Source organism: Sceloporus occidentalis, unplaced genomic scaffold (assembly GCF_023333645.1).
Source record: "Sceloporus occidentalis isolate IW3139 unplaced genomic scaffold, rSceOcc1.0.p SCAF_1, whole genome shotgun sequence".
NCBI classification, from domain to species: Eukaryota; Metazoa; Chordata; class Lepidosauria; order Squamata; family Phrynosomatidae; genus Sceloporus; species Sceloporus occidentalis.
Genome location: NW_028316981.1, coordinates 101,497,646 through 101,516,794, shown reverse-complemented (window position 1 = coordinate 101,516,794; position 19,149 = coordinate 101,497,646). Strand labels below are relative to the sequence as shown.

At 38.4% G+C, this 19,149-nt stretch overlaps 1 protein-coding gene across 3 annotated transcripts in view; it reads left to right on the top strand.

Annotated features, from left to right (window-relative positions):
• Window positions 1-11,903: 11,903 nt before the first annotated feature.
• Window positions 11,904-19,149, top strand: part of SHROOM1 (shroom family member 1) — a 69,956-nt gene continuing 62,710 nt past the window's right edge. For all 3 annotated transcript variants that reach the window (XM_089530882.1, XM_089530892.1, XM_089530902.1), the window contains exon 1: window positions 11,904-12,107. The gene's annotated coding sequence lies outside the window, so the exon portion shown is untranslated. The remainder of the gene's footprint in view (window positions 12,108-19,149) is intronic.

Sequence of the window (19,149 nt, the reverse complement as noted above, 5' to 3'; positions counted from 1 at the left end):
GGGGGCATGCTCCAGACCCATTTAATCTGTATCTTTTTGACGCTGATTTTTTTCTGCTTTGTTTTCGATAAATCAATTCCGCTCAAGTGTCAACCACAAGCAGATTGGAATTGATTCAAATTTTCCCTTCCGCCAGCTGGAACTGAATAATTTTTAATGAATTCATTGGTGAGTGGGAACCACAAGTGGGTTATTTTGATGCCAGAAAATGCGATCAGGGCAAGTGTAGTCTGAACCATGTTCTGATGTCAAATCGGACATCGATTTGGATCGCACACTGATTTATCTGTAAGTGGGAATGAGGCCCCTGTTTCCAAGTGCAATAGAGCTCCTTTGTAGGTATCTCATTCTGCTCAGAAGCCATATCTATGGAAATGTGGTCCAAAACACACTGCAGGAATAATCCAGTTTGAGACTGCTTTAACTGCCCTGGCTCAGTGCTAGGAAATCCTGGAAACTGCATTTTATTGTGGCACCAAAGCTCTCTGATAGAGAAGGCTAAATGTTTCACAAAACTACAGTGCCCAGAATACCCTAGCACTGAGCCAGGGCAGTTAAAGTGGTCTCAAGATAATTATTTCTGCAGTGTGTTTTGGACCTAACTCTCCTCATGTGCCAGCCACATTTGGAGTCTAGGGTAAGGAGGGCTCATGAAAGGAGAGTAAATTCTGCTTGTCTTGTTCCCTAGTGCAATGGCTGGGAAGAAGTACAAGGATAAAAGCCCCCTTTCTCCCTCCACCCAGAAATCCTAAGAGACTTATTAGGGGTAAGTGAGTGTGTGTCTAGCAACACAGAGTAATGTTGCTGGGAAGGACTGCAGCTAAAGCTCCCCTTCCATCCTTGTAGTTGGCAGCAGCATTGCTGGGCAACATCTTTAACAGCATTGGGATGGAGGTGTAGATAAAGCCCCCCCACCCACCCACACACACACACACAGCAACTTAGATGTGGCATATCCTCCAACTGCCCCAATTTGGTAGGGACAATATTGATTAATCATTTACTGTCCCATTTTTTCAGCTGCTTTTAAAATGTCCCAGTTTCTCTTTCCTCCTCCCACTTTCCCACTCTGTCCTCAGCTTTCTTTAATTGCTGAACATTGAATCTAATGTACAAACACAGTTTCCATTCAATCAGTTCTGCAGAGTGTAGAGGGAGAGGGCCTTTCCTAGTAGGCACAGGCGAAAGCAAATTGCTGCAGCCTTTCCTACCTTGTGGGTTCTTTCTTGGTGTAATTGTTGCTATCGTGACTACACTCTATTGCCACTTGGCCACATGTGTCCTGGTTTTTATCTGTGAAATGTTGGAGGTTATGATATAGTAGAGTGGGGCTCCTGATAGTTTCCAGTAAAGCATTCTCCTCCCTGTCCACATCAGAAGTTGCTTGCCCCTCCTTGGTGATAGCCCTTCTAATGCAAGCAGCTCCCAATGTCATTTCTTTTTGGCCTCAAGATACAATCTGGGCTCAAATGTTGACAGAGGATCTGAATGTACAGTTGTTTGTTTGTTGGACATTCAGAGCACAGTACTTCCTTGTGGATAGTAATGTATCCCCCTACCACCAGAATACAAGTATTTCCAGCTGTGTAACATATTGATTACAGTGGAAAGCAACACACACACACACACACACACACACACACACACACACACAGTCTTTGATGAATCCCCTTCTTATCTCTCACACCTTTAATATTGCCTTTATAGAAAAAGAAAACTAGTTGTTAGAGATGTGAAGGCCCAGAAAAAGCCCAGAAAAATTCAGGGGGGAAATGTTTTTTATTCCAAAACTATCCCCCCCCCATGTGAAAAAAAAATAGATTATGAGATATTAAAATATAACAGTATGTTGATATATTTAACCCCTTATTATTTATAAATGTTAAATGTTAGATATAAATGTTAGATACATTTATATAGAACTATGTACAATGTCTGTCATTGCTGCGATTCTTGGCCATGGTTTCCTCTTCTGTTCTTTTCAGGTGACTGAGCGCTTTGTACTATGGAAAATTAGTTTTTTGGGGGGAGGATTGGCCTGCCCTCATCAACTGACAAAAAGAAAAAGTTTTATTTACAGTTCAGGACTTCATAGCTCTGTTTGTAACCACCACCACCACCCCCCAAAAAACTTTAAAAGTAAATAAAATATGTAATTTTTTCTGGATTTTTTTTAATATATCAAACTTGATACATTTTATGCCCAGTAAAAGCATACACAATGTTACCAAAGTAACAAAGCGACTTTCACTCTGTAAAGGGGGCTAGGGCACTTTCTCTATCCCCCCAACCTTTCTGGTTGTTTTTTCCCCCTGAAAATATTTTTTAAAGAATATTTTCCCCATGCTTTCCAATGTTTTGGAAATGTTACATCTGTAATAATTGTAGCTCCCAGCCTCCTGTTAACTTTCACTCTCTTCCTGAACAGAATGCACACATACAAGCTTTCTTAATCTTGAAATCTTTATATCTGAATCAGCACAGTGTTCTTCAGTCGGCTGGGTGGTGGATCAAAACTGGCAGGCAGGTCATTATGTATTTTGTGTACTAGCTTATATGTTTTAACATAATACTAAAAACTACAGAATGCAGTAAACAATAATATTGTCACAAGCTAAGCAGTTAACAGCGTGACTACTGAGCGACAAAATAATAAATGAAATGTTATAAAATTGTTTAAAGCATAAAGGAAACACATTAAGGAAAGAAGAAAATATTTAAGGCCTTATTAAACAAATGCAAAAATGGCTATAAACAAGCACACTTCTCATTAGTAGTCAGTCAGATAGCCGGTATCAAACCATTTCATCAGTTTTGCTTCTGGAAGGTTGTTACTGTTACACTTCTGTGGTTGCAATGATTTCAGTCTGTTTTATATCTGTTTTTTTTTTAAATATTCATGTTTTAGATATTTTAAATGCATTTATACATTGTACATCATCTTAGGAGCCCAAGAAGCTGAGAACAAAGGAGGAAAGTGGAAGGAGGAAAGAGAAACATGAACATTTTTTTTTTCATTTTTTAATATTAACTTTATTTCCAAATGAATCTTCACCCAAAATGACTTTATATATGTGCTTTGCCACCACATATGTAAATATGTACCCATTTCTTTTTGGCATCTCCAACACCGGTTATACTTTAATTTATAATTTTTTCTAGTGAGCATGGTGTTTGATACCATCTATTTACAACTTTCAAATAATTTTCTTTTCTTTTCTTTTTTTTTATTTGCAAAAGTATTTTTATTAATATTATATACAGCAATATACAAATCAATAAACATATTATGTGATTATCATCTCTTGTACATTTTTCCCCCTTTTTCCTTTATAGGACTTGGTTACGTTTCAATTCTTATCCAACATATTTATACATGATTTTAAAACTGTAGGTACAAATCTATATACCAACTTTGTTTACTTTTATATCATTAGGTCTCTTTTAATCCCCCAGTTTTCTTCCCAGTATTTTAACATTGGGAGCCAATCTTCTATAAGTCTGTTTTTTGATTTGTTATTTATCAAGCATGTCAGTCTATCCATTTCTTTTAGTTCCTGCAGCTTAATTATCCATTCTTCAATTGTGGGTGTTTCTTTGTTTTTCCATTTTTTAGCTATTACTATTCTTGCTGCAGTTATAAGATATAATAGGAGTCTCCAATATTTCCTTTCCTCTTCTTTCTTTTTTAATATTGATACCATATTTAATAAATATAATTCTGGTTGCATCTCATATTGTATATTTAACATTTTTAAAATATTTGAATGTATTTTAGACCAGAATTTTTTAATTTTTTTACAATTCCACCACATGTGAAAAAGAGAACCACAACTTTTGTTGCATCTCCAACATTTATCTTCTGAGAGTTTATATATATGTTTCAGTTTCCTTGGAGTAAGGTACCACCTATTTGCAATTTTCATGAAGTTCTCCTTCAGATCCTGTGATGCTGTAAATTTATTAGTTTGTTTCCATGTTTTTTGCCAATTTTCATAATTTAGGGGGTGCCCTATATCCTGTGCCCATCTCACCATATTTTCTTTTATTGTTTCTGATTCTAGTTCCCTATTTAACATTATTTTATAGATTTTTGATATTTTCTTTTTGTCTTCTTTCCACCAAATTTCATCCAATTCATTATTAACTACCTCTATTCCTGTATTTTTTTAAGTCATCTTTCAATTTTCCTTTTATTTGTTCATACGCGAACCAGTTGAGATGTTTCCCTTCTTTAGCTAATTCTTCTCTCTGTTTTAATATTCTATCCCCTTTAGTCCCTTTTTTAAGTAAATCTTCATATGTTTGCCATTTTTGATCTTGTATTTGTTTACCAAAAAAGGCTTCTTGTACAGATGTCCAGCATGGAATTTTATTATAAAATATTTTTTTAATTTTTATCCATGTCTTCAGCAAAGCTTTCCTTATGGGATGCATATCAAAGTTTTTATCCACTTTTTGGCGTTCATATATTAGATATGCATGCCAACCATATTTAAGTCCGTAACCCTCTCGATTTAACAATTCTGTATTATTTAATTTTATCCATTCTTGTATCCATACAAGATTACATGCCCATGTGTAAAGTTTTAAATCAGGCACTCCATAACCTCCCCTCTCTTTGATATCCTTTAACACCTCCCATTTGATTCTCGGTCTTCCACCTTTCCAGATAAATTGTTTCATGTCTTTAGTGCATTGTTTTATAAGGTCTTCTTTACACAAAATTGGGAGATTAGACAATAAAAATAGTATTTTTGGGAGATAGAAACATGAACATTTTAAAAGCAGCTGAAAAAGTGGGAGAGCAGAGGATTGATTGGGACTGCCACTGCCATATACCCTGCCAAGTGTATATAGTTCTGCAGCACAGGATATTACTGAATGCATTAATTTTCAGGAGATAATAAGTACCATATAGGCATTGTGCTTAACTTTCACTGGGCCCGGACAGGCCAAAATAAAGCTGCTTTGGTTCACTTTGGAAGTATGCTGTTTAAATGACACACACATCTTAATAATAATAATAATAATAATAATAATAATAAATTTTATTTGTATACTGTTTTTCCCTAGATCAAAATGGTTTACAGACTATAAAACTATTAAAAACATCTCATAAAAATAGATAAAAACAAGTAATACAATTATACAAATACAATCATTCATAGGGTAAGGCAGAGAATTGATGGCATCAAGAGCGCTCAACTCTGGGGGGGGAAGGCTTGGCAAAAAAGAAAGGTTTTAAGCCTCTTTTTAAATGTTTCTACGGGGGTCATGAGATGGAGCTCCTCGTCACTTCAGGTCACTGTTTAATGCTGTTTAAATGATGCATGCATCTTAAGAAGCCAGAAGCTGCACTCCAGTCCTTAGGAATGAAGTGTGGCTTTGGCGTGGCTTCTGGCCTCTTAAGATGCATGCATCATTTAAACAGCATACCTCCAAAGTGACCTGAAGCAGCTTTATTCTGACCTGTCTGTTCGGGCCCACTGTTATAGGCTTAATTCCACTGCTGTTCATTCTGGTTCACTGAGCAGTTATCACTGGACTTTCAAATCCAAATATGTGCTATGGTTATGTTTATGTTTGACAGATGTTATCACGTTTGAAACTAAGTGTGTCCATGTGTGTTTCTCTTTTATATATGTAGTTGCACCATATCATACGATGTTGTGTCTGCAGTAGCTGCTTCGTCATCCATCGGTTCATCGAAGGGGGAAACTCGTCAATGCCTCCCAATCGCATTGGGATCCCAAGTGTGATCCTAAGCGTAATAAGTTCCTCCCGCTTCAGTTCCAATATGGAGGCAGTCACATGGTGTAAGTGGGTATGATTATTATGCTCATTTCCCCCTCCCTTTCATTATTCCCAAGCAGTATGTATCCTCCCCCCATTTCATTTCTTTTCTTTTTTTAAACTTAATCAATTGCTATGACTTTAAATATATATATTTAAAAATGGCAGAATGAAAGGCAGGCTGGGAATGGCATAGGACAGAAAGGCAGAGATATGAAGGCTGGCACGCAGAATCAGAGCCAAGGACTATATAACAACACCATGGCACTTTTGAAGAGCTTTGTGTAAATGACTGTGCCTAAACTGGTATGTTTGTGTTACCTACATTAATGTGATTGTGGCATCTTAGCAACATGGTTTGATTAAGTCCATTGTTTCATTGAGGGAGTATGAGAAATTGCCTTGCTTGTCATATACAATGGGCCCTTGGTATCTGCTGGGCTTTGGTTCAAGGACACAAAAATAGTCCCAATATATATAGTGGATTAGTAAAATGGTGTCCCTTATATAAAATAGCAAAATCAAGATTTGCTTTTTGGAATTTGTATTTTTTAAAAATATTTTCAAGCCATGGATGGTTGAATACATGAATAAAGAATACATGGATATGGAGGGGCAGACTATATATTGTACTGCTGCAGGACTGAAACATATATGGACCCTCCCAGATTGCACCACTGTGTCTGCATTCCAAAAATCATTTTATTTCCACAGGGACCAGAACTTTACAACTTTCTCCTAAAATAACTGAATTTCTGTGTGCTTCTACAATACACAAGCAGTATAGGAAAAGGCTGACAGACTCCTTTTCATAGGAGGCCCTATAAATGTCAGTTTGCAGTGTTAATAAAACTCTCCTAAGGAAAATTTAAACTTCTTCAAAAAAATGTGAACTGAGCACCTTTCTTCTCCTTAGTAATTCTATCCATAACATTCTACAGACCTCAGGAGATCTACCCACTCCCTTAGTATATATAGAAGACGAAATGTTATATGGGATAAACAGTTCTCTTGCATTTTTTTAAACCCAGAAAAGATATACTGTTAGGAAAACTGTGCAAGGCAATAATTTATTGTTATGGCAGTTACGGAAGGTAATGAGTATGCAATAACTGAAAAACAATGTTGCCACAGTGGTAAATAAGCCAGGCAGTGGTAATGCCTTCTGTCATTTTCTTTCTGCTCAAATTATTCGTTGAGCTACTCAAGTTTGTAATCTGTGCAAGAAATGCAAAATGTTTGTCCACAGTGCTGTTACCAGAGCCTTGATGTAGTTCTAGGGCCAAAGTAGACAGTACAATTTTAGAAACCGTAATCCAAAGAGCAGCTTTTCTAAGTTGTGCTACAAACATGCCTCTCCAAAAGGAGATGACCTGGGAACAGCGAGCCCTTGATATCCACTCGGGTTTAGTTCCAGGACCCCCTGTAGATATCAAAATCCATGGATGCTCAAGTCCAATTATATACATTGGTATAGTGAAATGAAATGGTGTCCCTTATATGAAATGGCAAAACCAAGGTTTGCTTTTTGGATTTTTTGGGAATATTTTCAAACCATGGTTGGTTGAATCCATGAATGCAGAATCTGTGGGTACAGAGGGTTGACTGTATACAGGGATGCAGGAAACAAATTATTCTTTTAAAATCTTTGGGCATGATTGTTATTGCTAAATATAACTGTATTCTTTCTTAAAGTTGTATTCCCAGCTGTATTCTTTAAGCAACTTTGACAGAATGGCAAAACTAAGGTCTCAAAGCCTGGGCTGGAAACTCAGGAAATTGCTTTGCTTTTGTATATTTTCGGACAGGAGGGGGCTAGAACTCAGGGTGAGTCACACTGATGGTGATGGAAGAGGAGGAGGTTGTTTCATTTTTGTATATGGGGCAGTTTTAAAGTCTGGGACCCATAGCCACCAATTTCCAGGGCTCTTAAGACCCACAGGAAAATATTTCTGTATACTGTATACTGCAACTGTGTAGCACCAGTGCACCGCAAACCCAGAAACAAAAGAAAGGGACTAAGAAGAGGGACAGTGTGCACTTGGGCCCATTGTGTCACTTGACCAAACAGGGAGTGGAATGCCAATGTCATAATTGCTTTGTTGTTGAATAACAGAGATGGGCAACTGTTGGAGGACTAGGGAGGAGCATTAGCCCTCCAGGAGATCTGTGATGTGTGTGTGTGGTGCGGGGGGGGGGGGGGCTGTATTCATACTGCACCTGTTCTTGAATGAATGAATGAATGAATAAAGTTTATCCCCAATTGCCTCCTGTATGGGAGGTATGTTTTTGGATGTTCCTGGGCCTCAGAAGGCATTCTGAAGGAGAACCTTTTTTTTGGGAAAATTTTTGCAAAATGTCATTTTGACCCCTGTGGGTCCAGGATGACTCCCAATGTGGTGGAAATGCTCTCCACACCCTAGAGATTACTTTGGAGCATTTCAGCGCCTTAGAGGGTGCTAGAGGCCATAAAAATTCCCCTGGGGGACCACATGTGGCATGTGGGCTGCACTTGACTGTATCTGTTGTATGTGTTGTGATCTCAGTGTTGGAGGGTCTTGGGAGAACTCCCCAAAGGCTAGGTGTATTTTGCTGCCTGCTCAGCTGCTAAGAAATGCTTTGCTTTTGCATTGATATATTATCTGTTTAGTTGGGTTTTATTCATATTCTTGGCCCATTTACCCAGATTTTCCTCATGCGTGTTTCCACAATCAGTTGATTCAGAAGCAGGTCTAGCCTATCTGCCAATGCCTGCTTGCCCCAGTTCCATGACATCATCTACCCCATAAATTCCACTTCCAACCTCTGAAATTTCAAGGAATGGTGTACTACTGCTGACTTGGCAGCTTTAACAGTAAGTCTGTTCAGTCATCAAATCTCTAATCTCATGAAAGGCTGAAATTTTTGTGAGTGGTCCTCCTCCTGTGAGAACTGAATGTGGCCTTATATATGCCTGCTTCATGTGTACCAGTCAGTCTCGGACAGTCTTACAAAGAAGGCTGTCCCAAATTGTCCTCAGAAAAACCTGGTACTTATAGCAGAAATTCTGGGTGGGAAATTCACTGGGCTCCAACCCTGCTCTTGGTGCCTCTGTTTGTTGTCAAATGTTTTTAATGCTGAAGTGCCTGCCAAGATTAGCGATGCTCTGTATAGGTGGTTCTCATACCCAGGAATTAAGCATTCAGGCTGTTTGAGATAGCATTGTATTTCTCCTGAAAGAGAAGCAGCTTTGGGCTCTTCTTGATCAAGCAATGTCACACAAGGATCAAGTGGCCTCATTGATATGGAGTACCTTTGACCAGCTTTGGCTGGTTTGCTAGCTTTGACCCTGCCTGGCCAGGGATAGTCTGTTTTATATGATCCATGCTCTAGTACTGTAGTCTCCTTAATAGATTATTGTAATCTGTTACCTTGGCTTAATCAGAGCAGAGAATGCAATAAAAAAAATCAGAAGACTAGGACTTGAAAAAGCTGCTATGAAGGAACTAGACAAGATCCTGAAGTGTAAAAATATATAACTGAATACTAAAATCACAATGATCCATGCTCTAGTATTCCCCATTTCTATGTATGGTTGTGAAAGCTAAACAGTGAAGAAAGCTTATAGGGGAAAAATCAACTCATTTGAAATGTGGTGCTGGAGAAGATAGTGTAGAGCACTAAAAAAACCAGATGGGTCCTAGAGCAAATAAAGCCTGAACTTTACCTAGAAGCTATGATGATTAAACTGAGACTATTGTGCTTTGGACACATCATAAGAAGAACTGATTCCTTAGAAAAGAAAACAATCCTTTGTAAGATAGGAAGCAGTAGGAGAAGAGGAAGACCACATTCCAGATGGATGGACTCAATCAAGGAAGCCAAGGTCCTGAGGCTTGAGTAGGGCTCTTGATGACAGGGTGACTTGGAGGTCTCTCATTCATAGGGTTGCCATATGTTGAAGTCTACTTGATGGCAGTTAACAACAACAGATAACAAACCTTTGAAGATTATCTGTAAAGAGTCAACCAATGCAAAATGCATTTCCCTAGTTCCTTTACTGTCAGAAGTTCATTGTACAGAAATAAGACAGAAGCCTATCTGGTTGGTGACATGCTATCTTTGAAAAGCTCCCCATCATGCACTGACACTGACCTTGCTATAATACCATTTTCAGGTTAAACTTTTTTATTTGTCTAGGCTGTTGATGTTCATCTGTTTTTCTGTCTCTTCACATTTATTATGTGTTGTTTACTGTTTTATTGTATTGTATTAGATATTTTAGTTTAAATTAAAGCTAAACTGGCTGCCCTAAGTCACACCCATGAATGTGGAGGATATTGATGGGGGACCAAAATATATTACATTGCTCCTTGCAGTGGGTGTGCAAAGTAAATAGCTTTTTTTCCTTGTAGTTTACAAAGGAAGAATAATGACTGGGCAGCTTCTGCTGCTGCTCTTTAGGAAGTAACCTGCTTCATCCATACTTTATGAAGCAAAGTCCAAATGAGGAAGAGTGCCTACATCAGGCTCAAGAATTGCTTGTTCATTGTTTAATATGAATAAAGCTATGTTTTGCAAAACTTGGGAGGTTTTACTTCTAAGGAGAGTATGTCAATGTGGTTCCTGTCTGTCTTCTTTTTCACAAGATTTATCCCACAAGCTACTTTCTAGCCAAAAATCTCAGGAGAAGAAATAAAATGCAAGACCTTATATTTGGATAGACCAGAAATCTATCTGGCTCACCACCACTTATTTAGAGTGCCAGTGCCAGTTCACCAGACTGTTTTCCCAGTTCTGTTTTTTGTTTGTCTATTAACAGCTGTCAAATCAGCTTCAGCTCATGGCAACCCTATGGTGTTTATCAGATGGGTTTTTTCCCATGCAGAAATAAGATTTAAAACAGGGAAATCCTGCAAAAGCAGGATCCTTTTCACATAACATTGTGTATTAACGTGTACAGAAAGTGAAAAAATCTTGCAAAACCGAGATCGTTTTCACACTCATGAAGGGCACTGAGCATTAACGTGAAAATAACTGCACAGAAATTGGACAAAATCGGCTGCTTTTTACTTTCAGGATTCTTTTGTGGGATTTTTCCTGGATTTAAATCCCATTTTTGCACGGGATTTAGGTATTTAGCATCCCGTGCGATAAACTCATATGAACAAGAGACTCCAAGTTACACTAACATCAACAGCCCTGCTCAGGTCCTGACGATTCAAGGCCATGGCCTCTTTTCCCACTGCCTTCCATCTTACCAAGTTTTTTGTTTTTTCTAGTGAATCATGTTCAAAGTATAACCATCAGTGTTTAACTGAATATATGCTGCCTTTGGCTTCATAGCTGCAAAACAGGTACTTCCCCTGAGCTGCTACAATCCTTCCCAATAGCTATTTATGACCTAGACATGGATGACACCAAGTCAACATTGGATCTGAACTGTGATCAGCTGACACATGACTATAAATTTATCCCACATTGTGATTTCTGCCCCCAAGCATATAATTTGCCATGTTGTTGTTTTTTTTTGAACAAACACTGTAATTAGGAAAGCAGCCATTTGCTGCCCATCCTCTGCAGAAAAGCCAAACTTTTTGTGCTCTGAATAAAATGTGCTGTCTAAAAAAAGCTGGAAGTGGGTGCCAAAACAATCATATTGAAATGGTGCTGATATTTGGTAGGTAGAAAAAGGAATAAAAGCAAGGGAGACTTATAAAAGGCTTCTTTGGACACAAAGGAGTCATGTTTAGTCCCTGTGCTAAACAAGGACACATCATGAATGAGTGGCTGTCCTGCGTACTGTTTGAGTACCTTAAGGATTCTAGCTATGAACTGAGCCTTGCTTGACTTGTACTCTAATCAGTGTCACAAATCCTCCTGTTTATCCTTTTGTCCAGTTGCTGGCGGGTGCCTTTCTTTTCCTTTTGCATGAGGAGATCTGGGTCAGGCTGAAATGCTTTTACTCTGAAGCCTGAGTTTCAGGTTTATTATTCAAACCCCACCTACTTGCATGTGATTGGATGGGAAATACTTCCAATTACCTTGATGATCTAAAAGTAGCTAGGGGAACCAAAGAAAACTCCAAAGAGCCTATTCGTTTGTTCTCTCTCTCACTCTCACACAAACTCTCTCTCTCACACACTCTTTCACACTCACACTCTTTAAGGAAATTGCATCCCGGTGATCAACGGTAAAGGAAAACCACATTTTGTTCTGTGCAGGCATTACAAAGTGGGGGCAAAACTTATTGTTTGTATCAGTCCAGAACCAATCTCCAGCCAGTGCTTTGGGAAGGTAAAACAGAAGCAGCACCAAGTGATGGCAAACAGGTAATTATAACTGGTTTTTATCAGGGGTTCGCTCTATAGTGCTATATTTAGAAATGACAAATCCAGTGGGATGACATATGGTATATAAATTCTCCTGATTGGTTCTAATGCTTGGGCATGTGTATACACATCTGGAGGCAATATATTTATAGTGAAGATGAATAGAGATTTATAGAGGAAGGCAGATTTGAAACTGCCACTGGGTAACAGGGAAAGGCATAATTGTGCAGTTTAAATTTCACTGATCCTTCAGGATATAAAATGGAGTAAACTAACAATTCAATTCCAGTTTGTTGTACTTGCAGCGTGAAAAAAGATTAACAGCCCAGGAGAAGTCAGGTTCTTTTTCTCTCTTAAGCAGCAATTAAAATGAGGATGGGGTGAAAAACTACAACCCACAATTAAATTCTGTCTTTTCCGTGTGTTACTTGCATTGAAGCTGGGGCTGACGTGCCTTTACAGTATTAAATTAAAAGCTGAAATATTTACAATGTAATATTGTCTGGCTGCTAACAACATGAGAGCCTTATATAAGAAGGCTACAGTATATCTGGTTAAAAATATGAGTGCTTTATTAATTTGAAATGAGCTAAACTAGATTCCGAACCCTTTGCCTCTAAGCCTGGGTTAATTTGCTCTGGAGATGTTTTAATGACTTCAGAAGGATCACTGAAAAGTAAGCGTTTTTAGGGCTGTGAGCATTAGATTGCCATGGTTTTCCAATAGAAGCTAAATAGTTCTTTATTATTCATGTGTAAGGCATTTGTAAACATCACAAGAACATCCATTACCTTTTCAATTGCAATTGATTCTTTCCTGCTTGTCCTGAGCCAAACATCCAGCCAGAGTAATAAGCAAAAGGGCTGTGTAAAACCAGATGACAAAACAAATAAAAAAAAAACTCTGTCTATTTTTGATTGTGTCAATACTTGCACAACTTTGGTAGAAAAAGTTTGTAAAAACCAGCATCACTAGACGGTCTACAATCCTTGATAATGCAGTCTCACCCATCTTAAGTATGTCATATAGAAATGTAAAAACAAGAGACTAATAGGTGTAATCCGGCATTGATTTATGTGACTGCTGACATAAAAATTAAAATTGCAAAAAGATATGTTGAAAGTGAATATAATCAAAGACGTAAATGAGAAAACCAATTTTAAAAACTCCCAATTTTGAATGAAAATATTGTTTTGTTGTTTTATTGACTACAATCCTGCTAGCTTCCAAGTGGCCCAATTTGGGGGAAGGACTTATACAAGAGGCTCAATGGGAGGATTTGCCAAAAGGATTGCTTGGGATTGGGGATTAAATAAATTGTATATTTCACTAAACTGAAGATGCTTAAACTGAAGGAGAAATCTATGTAGTCAGCAAGGTATTACAGAGACCTTGCTGTGGTTGAAAAAAGCCTGGGAACTGGAGTTGTATCTTGGTGTGAGTCATAAACCGAGTGGAAGACTAGAACCTCTAGAAAGGAAGCTGTGTCAGATATCAATCGTAGGAGTGGGCTTCTCACTAAACCTTAAAGGCCAGCCTTTGAATATATACTCAAGATTAAATGGCAAAAAGGTATATTTTAATGAGACATCATCATTGACAGCAAAAATATCACCCATGATTGTTGTAGAAGTAATGTTGTCAACCAGGACTACCCCCCACCATTGGCCAAAGTGAGGCAGCTGCATCAGGCAGCAGAGGTTGGGGTAGCAATGGTAACTTCTGAGCTACCACTCGTTAACTCAAAAGTCATTTCTCTCTTGAAGGAAAAAGCTATGTATGCCGTGCAGCCTGTCCTAGGCTGGCTAAATTAGTAGTTATTTCACGTGTGATGGTGAATCCTATTCGGCTGTTATTGTGTGCCTTCAAGTCTTTTCCGATTTATGGCAACTTTAAGGTGGCCCTGTCATGGGGATTTCTTGGATTGAGTGTGTGACTCACCGAAGGTCACCCGGTGAGTTTCCATGGTTGAGTGGGAAATCGAACTCTGGTCTCCACAGTTGTAGTTCAGTGCTAAAACCACTACACCATGCTGGCTCTAATCCTATTCTACTATCAGTGTTGAAGATTAAATTGCCAATCCAGTCATTGTCTGTACATGAAGTGGGGATAGGGTGCCATCTTATATTTTCCGTCGGACAGCAAAATGTTATGGGACATCCCTGTTATCATCATAGGATAAATCTAGTCAGTTCTGAAACAAAGGCATATGTGGTCACAAAAAACTCCACATTTTATGTTTTCTCTCTTGTTCACTGAACCATTTTCCCAAGTTTAAAGAGCCACCTCACTTCAAGCTGTTTTTTGTGCTCCACATTTTTACAGTGTAATCACAGATCTTGTGCAATGAGTATGGATCTGTGTTGTAATGTGTTGTTTGTTCCTCAGTTGATCAAGGTATAAATGTCCTTAAGGAATATTGAACCAGTTTGGAAGGTAAGGATAGGTGAGACCAGCAGTACAGCAATGGGGAAGGGGTAGGAGAGCATTGTTCTCCTAATTTAGAATTCTGTCCTCCCCAAATGACATATTCTGTCAGTCTTCAAATTTCTGGCATTGCCAATGAGCCTTTATAAATACAGTGTGCCCTTCCCTTATGTGGGGATCCGTACTGCTGCCCCCCCCCCCCCCGCATAAGGGGAAAATGTGTAAAGTCAACCCCCATTTTGGGGCTCGTGTTCACAGTGCACCATGGGTGTGCACCCCATTGCCTCTTCCTGCCACGCTGAGGCTTCTTCTGGTGCAGGCTTCTATCGTATGCCGTAAGCTGCGCCCGTGTATAACGCAGGTGCACTGTACAATTTAGGCATCTGGAAAAAAAGGATGTGGTAGAATCTTGTCAAACAAACTAACTAACATGAACAATATCCATTTACTTCCCAGGTGCTATTATTTAGCTGATACAACTGTTATGGATGTGGAAAATTCACAACACATTTTCTAATTAAAATGCATTCATGGGGGGGGGGGGGTAATTTTGTCATTGCCTATGAAAACTTTTCCCACTAAAACCTCCCCTCCCTGTATTTTGTTCTTCCCTTCCTGATATATATTTCCCCCCTGCATCCTGGGCTAGACCATCTCTTACCTCAGGCATTTTTGCATGATAACTACTAGAAGAGCAGCAAACCCTTCTTTGTATCCTTTGTTCTTAAAAAATACTTCCAAATCCTCCAGTGTTTTACAGGCCGGTTCCCAGCCATGGGAATGAAAAAACGAAACAGCTTAGAGATCCAGGGGCCTGGCCTAGTACACAATGTATTACTATGAGAGAAAAGCTTAAGGCTAAATAGTTGCCCGTGTTTGAGTATATTTATGGAAACGCATTTCCCTGTCTCTATGTACCTATTGTCCAGATCTTGTGAGATATGCAGTAGCTAATTAGAAGCAGCATTGGAGCAGAACCTGTAACATTCCAAATAGTGAGTTGGTGGTTCCAGCCATTCTCTGGAACAGAGGGACGGTGTCCGTGCAGTTAAACTAGAACGTGTTGTCTTCTGGACATAGTCCTGTTTGAGATTGTTTTAACTGCCCTGGCTCAATGCTAGGAAATTCTAGGAACTGTAGTTTTGTGAGACATTTAGTCTTGAGAGCTCTGGTGCCACCATAAACTATAGTTCCCAGGATTCCCTAGCATTGAGCCTTAAAGCAGTCTCAAATGGGATTGTTTCTGCAGTGTGTTTTGGATCTGAGAGAGAGAGAGAGAGAGTGAGAGAGAGCTAGTTGTTTACAAACGTTACCCATTCCAAATTTCCTCAACAGGACTCATGGAAGTGTAGCTGGTGCAAATGTTCTGCTGCAAACCAAAAATTTACAAAACACAGTTGAATCTCCATAACCACAGATTCTTTATCCATGGATTCAAGCATCAATGGCTTCAATATATATATATATATATATATATATATATATATATATATATATTAATTAAAATTACTAAAAGCAAACTATGGTTTTGGCATTTTATATAAGGGACATCATTTTACTGCCCATTGCATTTAATGGGACTTGAACATCCACAGATTTTGATATCCACAGGGTGTGTGTGTGTGTGTGTGTGTGTGTGTGCAGTGGTGGTGGTGGTCCTGGAATCAAACTCTAGCAGAAACCAAGGGCCCACTGTAGTTATCATATTTAACTGGGTGTTAATTAAACTGGTATGATAGAAACATCCCAGAGAGATCTACGGTATAATATTAGACACAGAGAAAAAGTAACTTCAGAATTAAAAATTAAAATGTTTATTTAATGAAATATATATATGAGATGGGATTTTGGTTTGGGTGTGGGACCATTGTCATGAGTTTATCTCTTCCCATAATGTTTTGGTCCTGGTTCAAGGAACTCCTGATCTTTGCACATGGTTTTGCTTCCAGTGCAAATATAGTCATGTTGATGACATGGCTGTCTTGTGAGCGAAAAAGGAATTGTCCTTGTGTCGGTACTGAGAATGGACTATCTGTATGTACTTGGTAATTCCCAGAAATCATAAGACCAAGTTTTAATATGAAAGCATCTGAAAGAGCAATTGCAAACAAGGCCCCAGTCTAGAGAAAGTTATTGGATTTATGTCTATGGGCAGCTTACAGGCCAAGCAGGAACTGGCTCCACCCTCTATTTCAGGGGAGGCACATGATCCACCACAGTATATATTTCAACAAAACTGCTAGAACAGGCAACATGATTTGTTCCACTGATCTAAATAGGATTAAGTGCAACTAGCTTTTCTCAGGGTAGGACTCCATATCTGTAATGCCACTTATGGCCAAGAATCATATGCATGTATTTAAATTTCTACGCTGCCTTTCCATACTGGAAGGGAAAAAAATAACAAGTATAAAATGTGATCTGTTTCAAAGTATATAAAAGGTATATAATATGAGAATATAAAATGTTGCCACTGTATTTTTAGTTTCTATAATCCCATCAGTTCTTTGGTTCAAGATTTCCAACGTAAAAATGTGGCAAATAAGATTTTTAATTAGAAAGAACTGAAAAACCAACTAAGGCATAGTACGTACCCCTAGTTTCAGATCTGAGTATGTATCATCCTTTTGTAAGTGTGCTTCATCCAAATTTCAGTATGTTTCATGCACAAACTTATTTCACATTCAGGAAAATTCATGGAAGCTCTTCCAAGGCCATCAGTTGAGCAGACAGATTTAGATCTAACCATCACGTATATGCCCAGAAGCAAACAATAATGTGACATTTTACCTTGCATCTCCATCTCCCTTCATTTAAAGCCCTACCTTCCCAGTGATTGGGCAGCATATAAATAAATCCTATTATTATTATTATTATTATTATTATTATTATTATTATTATTATTACCACCTTGAGTTCAGTACCAAGATGACATTGGTGATATGCTTTACAGTAATGGAAGGCTGCCTTTTCCAGGCTGAAGTTGTGCATTTGTCAGCACATTTTGCTTAATTTTCATGACTGTGTACACAGCAAAACTAGACAGGACCAATGCAGTCTTTCCAGAGTGCATAGGAAGATGAAGCAACTAGAGTTGTGGGTGGGTTCGTGTCTGTGGCAGATGCCCTTTGGCTCCGGGGTCTCCAAAAGTCTTTCAAATAACAAACACTGTGGCATGTTAATGCACTTCCTGTATACATGAAGATGTAAATAATCCTTTTTTACTGTTAAATAAATAACTCAAACATCTGGACAAATGCTGTAATGTACAAAGAGGGTGGTATTTTGTGTGACCACACAGCGTGAAACTATACCTCCTTTAATGATCAGGTTTTCAGGACTTGAGTGATGTATAGGATTTTAATATTTTAAATATGCTTGGCTCAGCAATATTACTGATAACTTGCCATTTGATACAATTGACTGGGGGCTGATAGTTACCCATAGTGGTTACTGCCAGCAACAGAATCTGCTGTGAATGAAGTCTTTTACATTTTCTATTAAATGAACAGAAGTAGCACAACAGCACAGCAAATAAAAGAGACCCCCCCCCCCCTTTCTAGTGGATAGTGCTCTTTGCAGAGGAGTCACACTGTGGTTCTTGTTTTCAAAAAAAAGATATGTGGCATGATGAAATGTTTGAAGAGAAGGCAACAGTACAGCTTTGCGTGTTATAGTGACTGTGTATGAGATACATTGCAAAGTACAAAATTGTGTAAACATTGTTCTATACAATCTGTCCAGTTAAAATGTTATTCTTATGGGTTAGATCCAAGCTTTACATAGTTGAATCTGAATCTTACTGAAATCAGTGTGAAACAATTTTCTTGGTTTATATGAGACTGATTTCTGTTGTGACTGCTCAGGGCAGCTACTTTAATTTGAATCCAACCTATTATTAAGTATTTATTCTCAAGTTTTGAAATTATAGAAAACATAAATAGTCAAAGTACATACTTCAACATTGCCATGTTGATATATTTCCAATTTTTCCAAGTGATTCTCATATTCACTGCAGCAATGAAGATAAAACAAAATAAAGGGAGGAAATTGTGTGTGTTAAGTAAAGAAACACACATAACATTTTTAGAAAAGGAGAAAATCCACTGGTATTGAATTCACCATTCTCTGTAATGTCTCAAGCCAGATTTTGAGACAAGGTTGTCAAAAAACATGACTGTTAAGGTACTTAACCAGCATGAGAAACCTGAAGCAGAATCTGTTATTCTTAGTGAAATGATTGTGCTTCCATATCCATTTGTTACAAGTAACACTGATGGGAATCCCAGATTGTGTCTGCTAGCTGGCAATCACCTCACCAGGCCCCTGTTTCTTCTGCTTCTCTGACTGTCTGCAAGAGTGTAATTGAATAGAATTATTTCCCACATAATAACAGTGTTTCTAGGCATCACCTGTGTAGAAGATAGTCACGAGCTAGACCTGAAATTAGGCTCATATTTAGGCAGTTTGGAAGATGAGTCCATAGTTTGCACATAAACAGACATTGTTGTTATTGTTAACTGCCCTCGAATGGATCTTGACCCATGGCAACCTTGTGGATAAAACATCTCTAAGATCCTCTGTCCTCTGTTGTTCTGCTTAGTTTCTGCAAACT